Source organism: Neovison vison, chromosome 14 (genome assembly GCF_020171115.1).
Source record: "Neovison vison isolate M4711 chromosome 14, ASM_NN_V1, whole genome shotgun sequence".
NCBI classification, from domain to species: Eukaryota; Metazoa; Chordata; class Mammalia; order Carnivora; family Mustelidae; genus Neogale; species Neogale vison.
Genome location: NC_058104.1, coordinates 38,511,059 through 38,523,565, shown reverse-complemented (window position 1 = coordinate 38,523,565; position 12,507 = coordinate 38,511,059).

Below are 12,507 nucleotides of genomic sequence, written 5' to 3'. Positions count from 1 at the left end.
GTGGCCTCTTCACTTGAGACATCAAAACACGTGTTCCGCTTTCTACCATCCCCCACAAAAGCAGCTGGGAATGGAGACACAGAGCCCAAACCGCCAGTTCAAAGCGTTGTGCCAGGTGTGAGCAGAAGGGCCTGGGGAGGGGAGGCGGGTGTGAGGAGTGGAACCCAGTGAGCTGGGAAGGCCACGCAGACGGGACATTTGAGCTGGTGGAGGTTTTCCTCCCTACCTCTCCTTGGGGTCAGTCCATGAGAGGGAGGGGGCAGAAGGGAGGCAGAAGGAAGGGAAGGAAGTGCAGAGACAAAGGGCCCCAAGGAGTTTGGTGCTGTTGAGGGAAAGGGGGACCAGTGTCCCTCCCTGCCGCTGGATTTGTCAGGTCTCCTAGTCACACCGCCAGATTTGGCAAATAAAAATTCCAGATCCAATATATGGGACATACTAGCTATCCCAAAACACGATTCGTTGGTTGTCCAAAATTCCAAGTTAACCAATGTCCTGTGGCTTATCCGACAAGCCCACCCACGGGCATGAAGGGGACGGGACAGAGAGAGTGAACGGGAAAGCACTTGGCCGTGGGGGGAGGCAGGGGTATCCCACATCCTCTGCATAGTGAAGAAGCCTTCCAGAAGTTTTTGCAGGCTCCGGTGGGGACCCAGAAGGTAACTTGGGGGAATGGCTGGCTGGCACCTGCCACCAGCGAGAGGCTCCCTCTTCTCAGGGGTGACGTGACCTTGGAGCTGTGCGCTGGCGCCCAACTGGGCCTCAAGCAGGAGGCCTGGGGAGCCAGAGCAGAGCGAGCACAGAGAAGCCTTGAAGCTGCAAGAGAAACCACAGCACTCCTGCCACCCAGCAGCAGGGCAGGTGGGAGGGGTGGGGCATGGGACCAAAGCCGCAGCCAAGCTCAGCTCAGCCCCAGCCTCCCCCCTCCCCACCACCGACCTGTCTTGTCACTCTAGGGGGCTCCTACTCACCCCTCAGTGGCCCCATGGGCCTGGGGTCCACAGGCCAGCCCACAGGCAAGCCTTGAATGACACCCTGTTCTCTAGTGGCTGGGACTCAGTCTTTGACACGACCGAAACCTCACCAGTTTGGACCGCGTTTCCCCAAACCCAGCTCGATGGTATCTTCAGAGGCCTTGGGGAGGCAGAGTCAAGACACGGGTGTTCAGCAGGAGGACAAGGTTCCACGGTCTTCTGCTCTTGGGTTGTGGGGACCACCCTCCTGGCTCCATACACGGGACCCCTGTCCTCAGACGCTGGAAGGTGAGGCGCGGGCGCCGCTGAGAGTGGGGCCTTGAGAAACACCAGGGGTGGCCTGAAGGAGGAGGCCGCTGGAGACGCTCGTGCGGACCTTGACCCCAGGTCCCTGGGGCGGGAAGTGAGAGCTGGCCACATGTTCACGGAACAGGCCGAACGTGCAACACTTCAACAACACTTCCGCAACCTCCTTGACCGGCAGTGGGTGGCTCGGTCCCAAGAGCCGTCTAAGCGGCAGTTCCGTTAATCCTCCCAAGAGCCCTTGGAGGCAGGACTAGTGTCCTCCGCCCTCGGCCATCAAGGGCAAGGAGCGGCAGAGAGGTTAATTTAAACGGCTCGCCTGCAGCACCTGGGTGGCTCCGTCAGCTCAGTCTTGATCCCGGGGTCCTCGGATGGAGCCCCTCATCGCATCGTATTGGGCTCCCTGCTCAGTGGGGAGCCTGCTTCTCCCTCTACCGCTCCCCCTGCTCGTGTTCCCCCTCTCCCTGTCCCTCTCTCTGTCAAATAGATAAATAAGTAAAATGTTTTTAAAAAATGATTTGGGGCGCCTGGGTGGCTCAGTGGGTTAAGCCTCTGCCTTCGGCGCAGGTCATGATCCCAGGGTCCTGGGATCCAGCCCCCCATCGGGCTCCCTGCTCCAGGGAGAGCCTGCTTCCCCTCCTCTCTCTCTGCCTACTTGTGATCTCTCTCTCTCTCTCTGTCAAATAAATAAATAAAATCTTAAAAAAAAAAATGATTTGTCCGAGATCACGTATCCAGGAAGGAGCAGCTGTCAGTCCTCAGCACCGAGCGCGAGTGGGAAGCTGGACCCCGGGCCGTTCAGCCAATACCTAGGATATGGGTTGAGATGTCCCGCAGGGCAGGCCCTGCGCGGGGATCTGGCGCGAGTGTGGAAACAGAACAGCGTTTCTGCTCTTGCAGAGCACTTGGTCCAGAGGGAGAGACCGACACCAACGGTGACAGCCCAGGGTACACAAATCAGTGCTGCCAGATGAGCCCGGGGACTGAGTGACGGCTGTGGGCCCTGCCCTGTTATCAGCCAGGCTTATCTCTTCCTCCCTACAAAAACCCCTCGAGGTATCATTGTTTTGTCGGATGAGTAAAGTGAGGCTGAGAGAGATTCAGTAATTTGCCTAAGGTCACAGCAAGGAAGTGGCCGATTTGGGACTCCCAAATCTAGGGAAGTGTGCAGTTCTGGGAGGGTGCATAACCCGGAGGGCTTCCCAGAGGAGGTGCCGCGGCCTTGAGTTGTATGGGCCAGGGGATTGGTCCATGGAGAGGAGGAGGAGGGTGTTCCAAGCAAAGGAAACCACCCACAAAGGCCCAGAGGCTGACCAGCCTGGCGAGCCGGGGAGGCTACACGTAGCCTGGCCCAGAGTTCACCCCAGGATGGGGAGAGCTGGTGCCTTTCCCCAGAGGACTGGCCCCTGCTGGCCCTTCTCAGGGGCTCTGGCTGGGCTGGGCTCAAGGTGCAGGACCAGGCCCAGGGCAGGGACTCAGACTTGCCCGGCCCTTGAGACAGTATCAGTGCTGGAATGCCCATCGTGGTGACAGTCCAGCTGCCTGAGTGGGACACCCTGCTCTGTCCTTTAATGGCTCTGTGACCTTGGGCAAGCCCCTTCCCATCTCTGAGTCTTGATTGCTTCAGCTATAAAATAGACACCGGTGTCTCATGGGCTTTGAGGAGGTTTACATGTCTTAGTAGACACAAAGGGCTCTGAGCAGGGCCTGGCTGAAGTCGGTGCGCTGGAAATGCCAGCTCTTATTAACACCGCGACCATCCACCTGCCGAGTTCGCGGCTCTCACTTAGGCTAAGGGAAGCCAGTGGTGGTTACGGGGCCCACCCGCCGCCCCCCAGTCACCCTGCTCACATCTCAGGATTCAGCCTCACCAGCCCCACCAAAACCTCACCACAGTGAGGACCGGAGCCCGGTGGGGGTGGCACAGGTGGGTCTGGCAGGGGACATGGAGGCTCCCAGCAGTCGGGGATGGGGGGAGGGGTGGGAACCAAGAGAAGTGGTGACTAAGACAGGAACCTGAAATGCACGCACACAGAGAACTCCCCCAGGAGGTGGGTTCTTTCATTCTGGCTCCGGTGAGTGACTCATGCGGGGGCAGGTACGGAAGGTTCTAGATGCTCATCCCTCCCAAGAGGCCGGTTGCACAGTGGGCTGTGGAGGGCTGGGGGTGTCTCCCAGATTCTAGGGTTGGGGAATGGATAGGCCCTGTGCTGAGAGGCCTGGAGTCAGAAAGACCCGGGTTCAGATACCAGCACTGTTACTTTGTAGCTGCGTGATCTTGGGCAAGGGTCTTCCCCTCTCTGGGCCTCAGTTTCCTCTCCTGTAACATTAGGCTAATTAAATCCACCTCCTGGCGCTAAACCCTTCCTAGCGTGCTTTCTTGGATGTTAGTCACTCCCCACCTCAAGGATCTGCCGTGGCTCCCCTGTACCCACTCAATGAAGCATAGCCTTCTGCTGCCAGGAGTCGGCGGGGGCTTGGGGGGGTAGGTAAGGAGGAGACACGTTTGTGGAATATGTGCAGACTCTGTGCACCCTCCATCTTTTTTAAACCTCACACAAATCTGTTTCACAGCCAAGAAACCAGCCCCACACAGATGTCCAAGTTGCCCAGGGCAGGGGTGGGTTTCAAACCTTTAAGTGTCCTTCTCCGCCCAGAATCCCTCTCTCTGTTGGCTACCTAGCCTTGTCCTGTTATCAAAATGGCAGGACTTTAAAGCAGGTATAGAGTTCTTACAGAGAAGAATGGAAGGGAGGAGAGAAACCCAGAAATCACACCGCAGGGTCCACCAACTCTCAAGTAACTTTCCAGCCAGTCGGGCCGGCTGCGGCACCGCCACTAGGAAAACGCAGTGAGGAGGCCCCCGCTCCCTTTTAGCCAAGCTGAACCTTGGTGACCCAGACAAGTAATAACTCACATTTCTGTTACAGGGCGGGTTCGGTGGTGATGGTGCTCCACACCTTTCATGTGTGCATGAACTTATTTATAAAGGCACCTGGCCTTGATGATTTCAAAGAAAAATTTAGCTGATCTTCCGAAAATTTAAACTGACAAAAGCAAAGGTAATTCTAGTGTTACTTAAACCGTTCCACGACATAGAAAAAGATAGAAACCCTCCACTTTATTTTATTTTTTTAAAGATTTTATTTATTTATTTGAGAGAGAAAGAGATGGAGAGCCTGAGCAGGGGGAGTGGGGGAGGGAGCAGCAGACTCCCCGCTGAGCAGAGAGAGCCTGGTGCGGGGCTTGATCCCAGGACCCCAAATCACGAGCTGAGCCAAAGGCAGATGCTTAACTGACTGAGCCACCCAGGTGCCCCTATTTTTATTTTTTTAAGAGTATTTATTTATTAGGGGGGTGCCTCGGTAGCTCAGTTGGTTAAATCCAATATCAAAAGAATACCATAGTTTGCGCAAATAGAGCTTATCTCAAGAATGCAAGACAGGTTCCATATCGAGTAATTCATCAACATAATTCTTTACATTACACTGAAAGAGAGTAACATTGGGATCATATCAATGGATGCTGAAAAAATTCAATTGCTTTCTTTTAAGAAAAACTACTACAAAGGGGTCCCTGGGGGGCTCAGTCAATTAAGTGTCTGCCTTAAGCTCAGGTCATGGTCTCAGGGTCCTCGGATTGAACCCCACGTCGGGGCTCCCTGCTCAACAGGGAGCCTGCTTCTCCCTCTCCCTCTGCCCTGCTGCTCCCCCTACTTGTGCTCACTCTCTCTCTCTCTGTCAAATAAACAAATAAAATCTTTAAAAAAAAAAAAAGAAGAAACTACTTAAGTATCATAAAGGTTCTTCGACCAAACTAACACCAAACACCATTCTAGATACAAAAGCCATTTCTCTTAGAATCAAAACAAAACAGTTTTTGGAGGTTCAGTCAAAGACACCGGGATTAAAAAAAAAAAAAACAAAACAATGAAATGCTCACTACTGAGAAAGAAGAGATAAGGCAGCTTGATATTGTAAGAAATCGTTGGCTAGAAATAGAAAAAGGAAAAGAGGGTGCCTGGGTGGCTCAGTCGGTTAAGCATCTGCCTTCTGTTCAGGTCATGAACCCAGGGTCCTGGGATGGAGCCCTGAATCGGGCTCTCCGCTCAGCAGGAGCCTGCTTCCCCCTCTCTCTGCCTGCCTCTCTGCCTACCTGTGATCTCTCTCTCTCTCTCTGTCAAACAAATAAATAAAATCTTAAAAAAAAAAAGAAAATGGAAAAGATTTCATCCACATTTCTATTATTAGGGGAACACATCTATCAGAGAAGGGGTAGAAGCTCCACGAGGAGAAAACGGTGTTGAAGGATAAAGAAGCGCTCACATCAGGACCGGGGGCAAGTTAAAAACATCAGAAAAGCACGTATGTCCCCATGTGTCATTCCAATCAAAATACCAACGGGGCCTTCAAAAAAATCCGATTACTCTACATGACATTGCACACAGAAAATGCCACAAATCCACAACCATGGCAACTAAATAAACAGCCCAGAAATGGAACCCGTTATCTTATGGGAGTCAAAATCATAACAAAATCGGAAATTCAATTCGGTCAGAAGAGGCCAATTTACTTAGTAACTGGGGCCAACACAACCGGCTGTCCATTGGAAGAAATAAATAAAATTGGATCAGTACCTCATTCCAGCAAAAAGCAGGTTAAAGATGAATTAGAACTTGGGACGACTGGGTGGCTCAGTCAGTTAAGCGTCTGCCTTCGGTTCAGGTCATGAACCCAGGGTCCCGGGATCGAGTCCTACATCAGACTCCTTTCTTGCTGGGCTGGGATCCTGCTTCTCCCTCTCCCTACCATTTCCCCTGCTTGTGCGCGCGCTCTCTCTCTCTCTCTCTCTCTCTCTCTGTCAAATAAATAAACAAAATCCTAAAAAAAAAAAAAAAAAAAAAAAGATAAATGAACCCTTCTTGAAAGTCTTAGGAGAACACTTAGGGAACTATACTTAAAATCTACGGATTGGGGGGGGGCCCTGGGTGGCTCAGTGGGTTAAGCCCCTGCCTTCCGCTCCGGTCATGATCCCAGGATCCTGGGATGGAATCCCACATCGGGCTCTCTGTTCGGCGGGGAGCCTGCTTCTTCCTCTCTCTCCGCCTGCCTCTCTGCCTAGTTGTGATCTCTCTCTGTCAAATAAATAAATAAAATCTTTAAAAAAAAGTCTACGGATTGGGGATAATTTTCAAATCCAGAAAAGAAGCCCAGAGGCCAGCGAAAATCTTCCAGATGAATCTATGTTAAACTCAAGAGGGAAGATTATGGGAAAGGTACCCAAGCTAAGTTAAAGGATGATTTCCATTTGCAAACCCGGCACATAAATGAACCAGCCCATACAGACAGCAAAAGAAGAATGGCAAAATCCAAAGGGCAAATCAAAGTTCGGATGAATTAGCAGTTTATTCTGAGCGGTAGGCAACAAAGAGTGTCTGCTTGGTTTTAGGGGACACACACTGTCATTTTTGCTGATGGAGAGACAAACTCTTAATTGGTCTTTTGAAATCTGGCAATATCCCATACTACGCGTTTGCAAGATCTTTAAAAATTTACTTTATTGGGCTATGGGAGAATGTGATCCACCAAAACAAAAGAGTAAATCAAGTTTGAGAAACGTTATTTAATACAGGAGTAGGTGCTCCAGTAGAAAAGAGGAAGAGAGACTTTTCCAGGAAATGATGAGAGGGGACAGACCCTGGGGCACTCCTGCAACAGGTCCGAAGATTAGTGGGCTCATCTTGGAACGGGGATAACGGGGCCGTCCCTCTAACCCTTTCCTACAAGAATAAATTTGGAAACCATTTAATCAAACCAAACCTCTTGAGAAACAAGAGATTGGGGTTGGATTCATAATAAGTACATAGCTGATGCCACACAAATAAAAAAAGAAAGTTTCCAACACTTAGAAAATAAAAGGTCGTGCGGAAAGGAAAGGTAATCCTAATGGACTACATGGCTCAGCTAATATAATAATAAATAGCAAAAAATAATATTCAATAAGATTCTTGGATGGACACATCCACGTTTTCCATCAAATTCAGGAGGTTTTCAGGGGCGCCTGGGTGACTCCGTCAGTTAAGAGGCTGTCTTCGGGGCGCCTGGGTGGCTCAGAGGGTTAAAGCCTCTGCCTTCAGCTCAGGTCATGATCCCAGGGTCCTGGGATCGAGCCCCACATCGGGCTCTCTGCTCAGCGGGAAGCCTGCTTCCTCCTCTCTCTCTCTCTGCCTGCTTCTCTGCCTACTTGTGATCTCTCTCTGTCAAATAAATAAATAAAATATTAAAAAAAAAAAAAAGAGGCTGTCTTCGGCTCAGGTCATGAACTTGGGGTCCTGGGATTCAGCGAGGCATGGGGCGCCCTGCTCAGCGGGGAGCCTGCTTCTCCCTCCCCCTCTGCACCGCCCCTGCTCATTCTCTCTCTCAAATAAATAAGCAAAAACTTTCAGGAAGTTTTCAGCCCTTGTTCTTCATAATTTTTCTCCTGTCCCTGTAGGTTTTTGGAAAGGATGAAACAAAATGAACGTCCACCAGGCGATGGTTGAAGGAGCCTGCAAAATAACGTGTCACAGGGCATGGGTACAAGGAGGCAGGCCGAGTTGGGGCCAAATGATACCCCTATCCCCCCCGCCAACCTCCACCGCCCTCTACTCTACCCCTGCCCGCACCCTCCCACCTCACCCCCCCAAACCACTGTCAAAGTCAATTACTTTGGGTGGGGCTCCACTCCCAGCTGGGGGCAGGGAAGCATGTGACAAGGCCTCGGCCAATCAGAGAACCGCATTGCCCTGTCCATGTGATTGGATCAGCGACGGGGACAGGGTCCAATCAGAATCAAGCACACACAGGGAATGCACCAACCAGGACACCCTGCCTGGGACGGGGACTCACGCTCTTTCCTGCTGGGCGTCGTTCTGGAGAGGATGGAGGTTGTGGTGGCTGGCAGCCACTCTGCGCCACGAGGAGAGAGGGCGAAGTCCAGGAATGAGTCTTCCCGGAAGAAATAGAGCAGTTGGGGAAAGATCCCTATCCTGGTGTCACAGCTGAAGCCTTTGCATTAAGCTTCACCTGAAGTTGGTTCTATTTAGGGACTTTTACTTCTTTGTTTTCACATCGGCGACTTTGCATTGGGTTTTCTGTTGTTTTGGGCCAAATGGGTGCTGGCGAATACTCTGGTAATCTCGGCTTCAGAAGTGAGTGTCCATCCCCTGAAAGGGCTCAGTGGCCTCTCGTGATCAAGGTCATTTGTTGGTCAGGACTGTATCTGTAAGGCAGATACGGGTGTTTCAGGGGTCTTGTGGAGTAAATTTCTCTGGATATAGGTCAGAACTCCTTTATTTGCAGGCTACAGTCACCAGACTCAAATGGATTTATGAGCATATTCATGCTTGGACAGACTCTCCCCACGTGGTGGCCAGGTCCAGCCTTACATGCCACAGACTTAGAAAAATCTAATGAAAAGAGAACACTTTTGTGTAGGTGTAATAAAAGGCCAGGAGCGGCTTCACTTGGGTTATATGTCCTTGTCTGAGCCAACTGCTGTGGCTCAGGGGATGGAATGTGCTAGTTGAACAGACCTGGGTCATGTGGCCACACCATGGAACCCATGCGGGGTGGGGTGGGGGAAGAATCAATCCCACCTGAACCACATGGATCAAGAACATGGAAGGGAAATTTGGGGTGCTGGCAACCAAAAGGGGAGGGACGAATGGGTCAAAACGGGCAAAAATAGCAGATGTCTACTCCCTCTTACACTATTCTTTGCATCCCAGGGTCCTTATCAGAGCTGTAATTAAATATAACCCAGGGGCACCTGGGTGGCTCAGTGGGTTAAAGCCTCTGCCTTCGGCTGGGGTCATGGCCCCAGGTCCTGGGATCGAGCCCCGCATTGGGCTCTCTGCTCAGTGGGGAGCCTGCTTCCTCCTCTCTCTCTCTCTGCCTGCCTCTCTGCCTACTTGTGATCTCTGTCAAATAAATAAAATCTTTAAAAATATATATATATATATAACCCAAAAGCCTCCACCTTCTGGAGGCACCCTCTGTTTCCCTCTAATATCAAAAGAACCCCCTTCCCATATATCAAGGACAACCCCTCCTTGATCTTTCCGAGGATTTCCAAGTTGGGGCTCATGGTCTCCCAAGTCAGGCCATGACCAGCCTACTTCTTTTTATTCTTCTTCTTGTCTTTATTGAGGTATCGTTGACAAATAAAAACTGTATATGCTTAAGGTTGTATAACTTGGTGTTTTGAAATAGGTGTACAGTGTGAAATGGTCACCACAAGCTAATGTATGTATTGTCTCACACCGTGTGTGTGTGTGTGGTGAGAACACCTAACATGGGCTCTCTTAGTAAATTTCAAATGTACACTACGCTATTGTTGATTACGCAGGCTGCTTACTTGACTGTCCCTGTACACTCCTGGCCTCTGGAACCACCATATGCTTCTCCCCTTCTTTGGTTCCAGATGAAAACTCCTGAAGTTCTCCATTGCCCTCTTTCTCCAAAAACCAAGGCTGGGTTGATGAACATTCTCCTCTCCTCAACTGCCAGTAAATACCTGGAAATATCCCCCACATTTCCACCCTGAAATAGGACTAGATGGGGATAGGGGGTAAGGTTCTACATTTTTGAGAGAGAAATGCTGCTTGGGGACTCTCTCCCTCAACGATGTAAGTAGGTTGAGTTGTCATCTACTGCCTTGCCTGAAGGGTGTAATGGGACTTTGAGGCTGCCCTTTAAAAAAAAAATTATTTTATGTATTAGAGAAAGAGAGAGTGCATGTCGCGGGGGTGGGGGGAGCATGAGTGGGAGGTGGGGGAGGAGCAGAGGGAGAGGGAGAAGCAGATTCCCTGCTGAGCTCGGAGCCCAACTAGGGGCTCTATCCCAGGCTGCCATTTCGATACGCCTTGTCTTGGCACGCTTAGCTTTCACTGGCAAGTAGCTAGGAAAACCTGCATAGAACTCAAGGAGCATGTTGGGAGAAGAGGGAGAATATGAAGAATACAATTCCTTCCCTTCTGAAGTTCAATGTTATTGGAGCCTTTTTGATGGACTGAGTCTAGCCTGAAGACTATGGGCAGGAGAAACCACTAAGTGCCCTTGAGAAGGCACTTGCCAAGAGCAAGGGTAGGTGACCTAGGCTAAATGGAAGGACCCAAGGGGTTACAAGGGTTGGTCTGGTTCTGATATAGTGTGTAGGAGGGGCTGGAAACCCCTCTGGTCAAGCCCCTGGGGCATGACAGAGCCGGTTGGCAGGGAAGTTCAGGAGTGACCCTAAGCGGCAGACAGAAGCAACGTCGGCAGAAAACCAAGGCCCCCTAGTGGTAAGTCCTGGCATTCTCTGTCGCATTGGCAGTTCGAATTTTTATTTTATTTAATTTTTAATTTAATTTTTATTTTATTTTATTATTTTATTTATTTTTGTTATTTTATTTTTATATTTATTTCATTTATCATATTTATTTTAATTTTGTGTTAATTTTTATTTTATTTATATTTTAAATTTTAGGTATTTGTACACTAAGGTTTGTGAACCACGGATACTGTTTGCATTTGCAGATCTCCCCTCCACCCCTTAATAATCCACCAGAGTGTTCTGTGAAGCCTTTGGGTGTGCACCCTCATCATTGCAGAGAAGTGACAGATGTTTTGAAATGACAGGGGTTTTCTCTAACGTATCCTAGATAAAATTCTTGGGGACGAGTCTTTTCCCCTCTGATCTAGCTTGGGTAGATTTGTTTTTCTCATTTCTTATTTTCTTTTCTTATTTTTCTTTTACCCCCACCCCATTTCATAGATAAGTATGTAATTTAATTAACATCTGTTTTCCTCTTTAGCAAGTAAGCTTCAGGGACTAGGGATTGTGTCCCCCATTCCCCAAATAGTCCATCATTTATTTGACAGAGAGAGAGAGAGAGCGAGCGCGCAAGTAGGGGAAGCGAGAGGCAGAGAGAGAACAGGCTCCCCACAGAGCAGGAAGCCCAATGTGGGGCTCAATCCCAGGACCTGGGATCGTGACCTGAACTAAAGGCAGACGCCCAACTGACTGAGTGACCCACGTGCCCCAGGATTATCTGTCTTGCTTGTTGCTATATCCTCAGCCCCTGGAAGAGTATTGGGCATTCATTTATTAAGCTGACAAATCCATCAGGAGCATCTGTCCTGTGGTGGGCCCTCCCCGAGGCGTTGGGGTCTGCAGGGGATAGCAGTTGGCCAAACACTGACTCTGTTCTTACAGAATTTCTGTGCTAGCAGGCAGAGATGGGGACAAACATGAACGCGGAATCGGGAGTGGTGGTGAGCACTCAGCGCCCAACGAAGCAAAGTAAGGGGCTTCTGCTCCAGGAAGTTTTCTCTGGTTGCCTGATATTTGAGCAGGGACCTGGAGGATGGGAAGCAGGAGATTTGGGAGAGTCCTGGGCAAAGGTACGGGCCCCAAGGGGAGAGCATGCTGGGTGGTCCTCGCAGCCAGGCCAGTGTGGCTCAGAGGCAGCATGGGCAGCGGGGGAGGGGATGGAGTGGGACCTTGGAGGCCACTGGAAGGACTTCCACCCTAACTGGTATAAGGAGCTACTGAAGGATCTGGAACGAGCAAAGGCTCTTATCTGCGAGAAGGTAATACATTTCTTGCTGAATACATGTGGAATCATGAAACTTCCTTTTTTCTTTTTTTTAAAGATTTTATTTATTTATCTGACAGACAGAGATCACAAGTAGGCAGAGAGGCAGGCAGAGAGAGAGGAGGAAGCAGGCTCCCTGCTGAGCAGAGAGCCTGATTCAGGGCTCGATCCCAGGACCTGGGGCCATGACCCCAGCTGAAGGCAGAGGCTTGAACCCACTGAGCCACCCAGGCGCCCCGACTCATGAAACTTCTTAGCCGCCACTCCACTTTGCCTTCAACTCTGCCCATTCAGCTTCCACTCACCCGGCCATGCCCCGTGGCACTGAGAACTCGGAATCCTCGGGTTTTCTGTTGTCGGTGAGCTCCCGACACCCCCAAACGTGATGAGCTTCCCAGTTCTGCACTTCCCCAGCACCCAGCCTTGAACATGAGTCATGTCCGTCTCCATCCTTCCGTTGCTGGCTGCCTGAGGACAGGCATGCCATCAGGCCTGCTCACCGCCGTATCTCGGGAGGGACGCAGAAGGTGCTCAGTAAATATTTGCTGGGCGGAGACTGGGTAAAGCAGCCTACTGATTTACTGCGTTCCTCTGGGCTTTGGCTTCTGTCTGCCC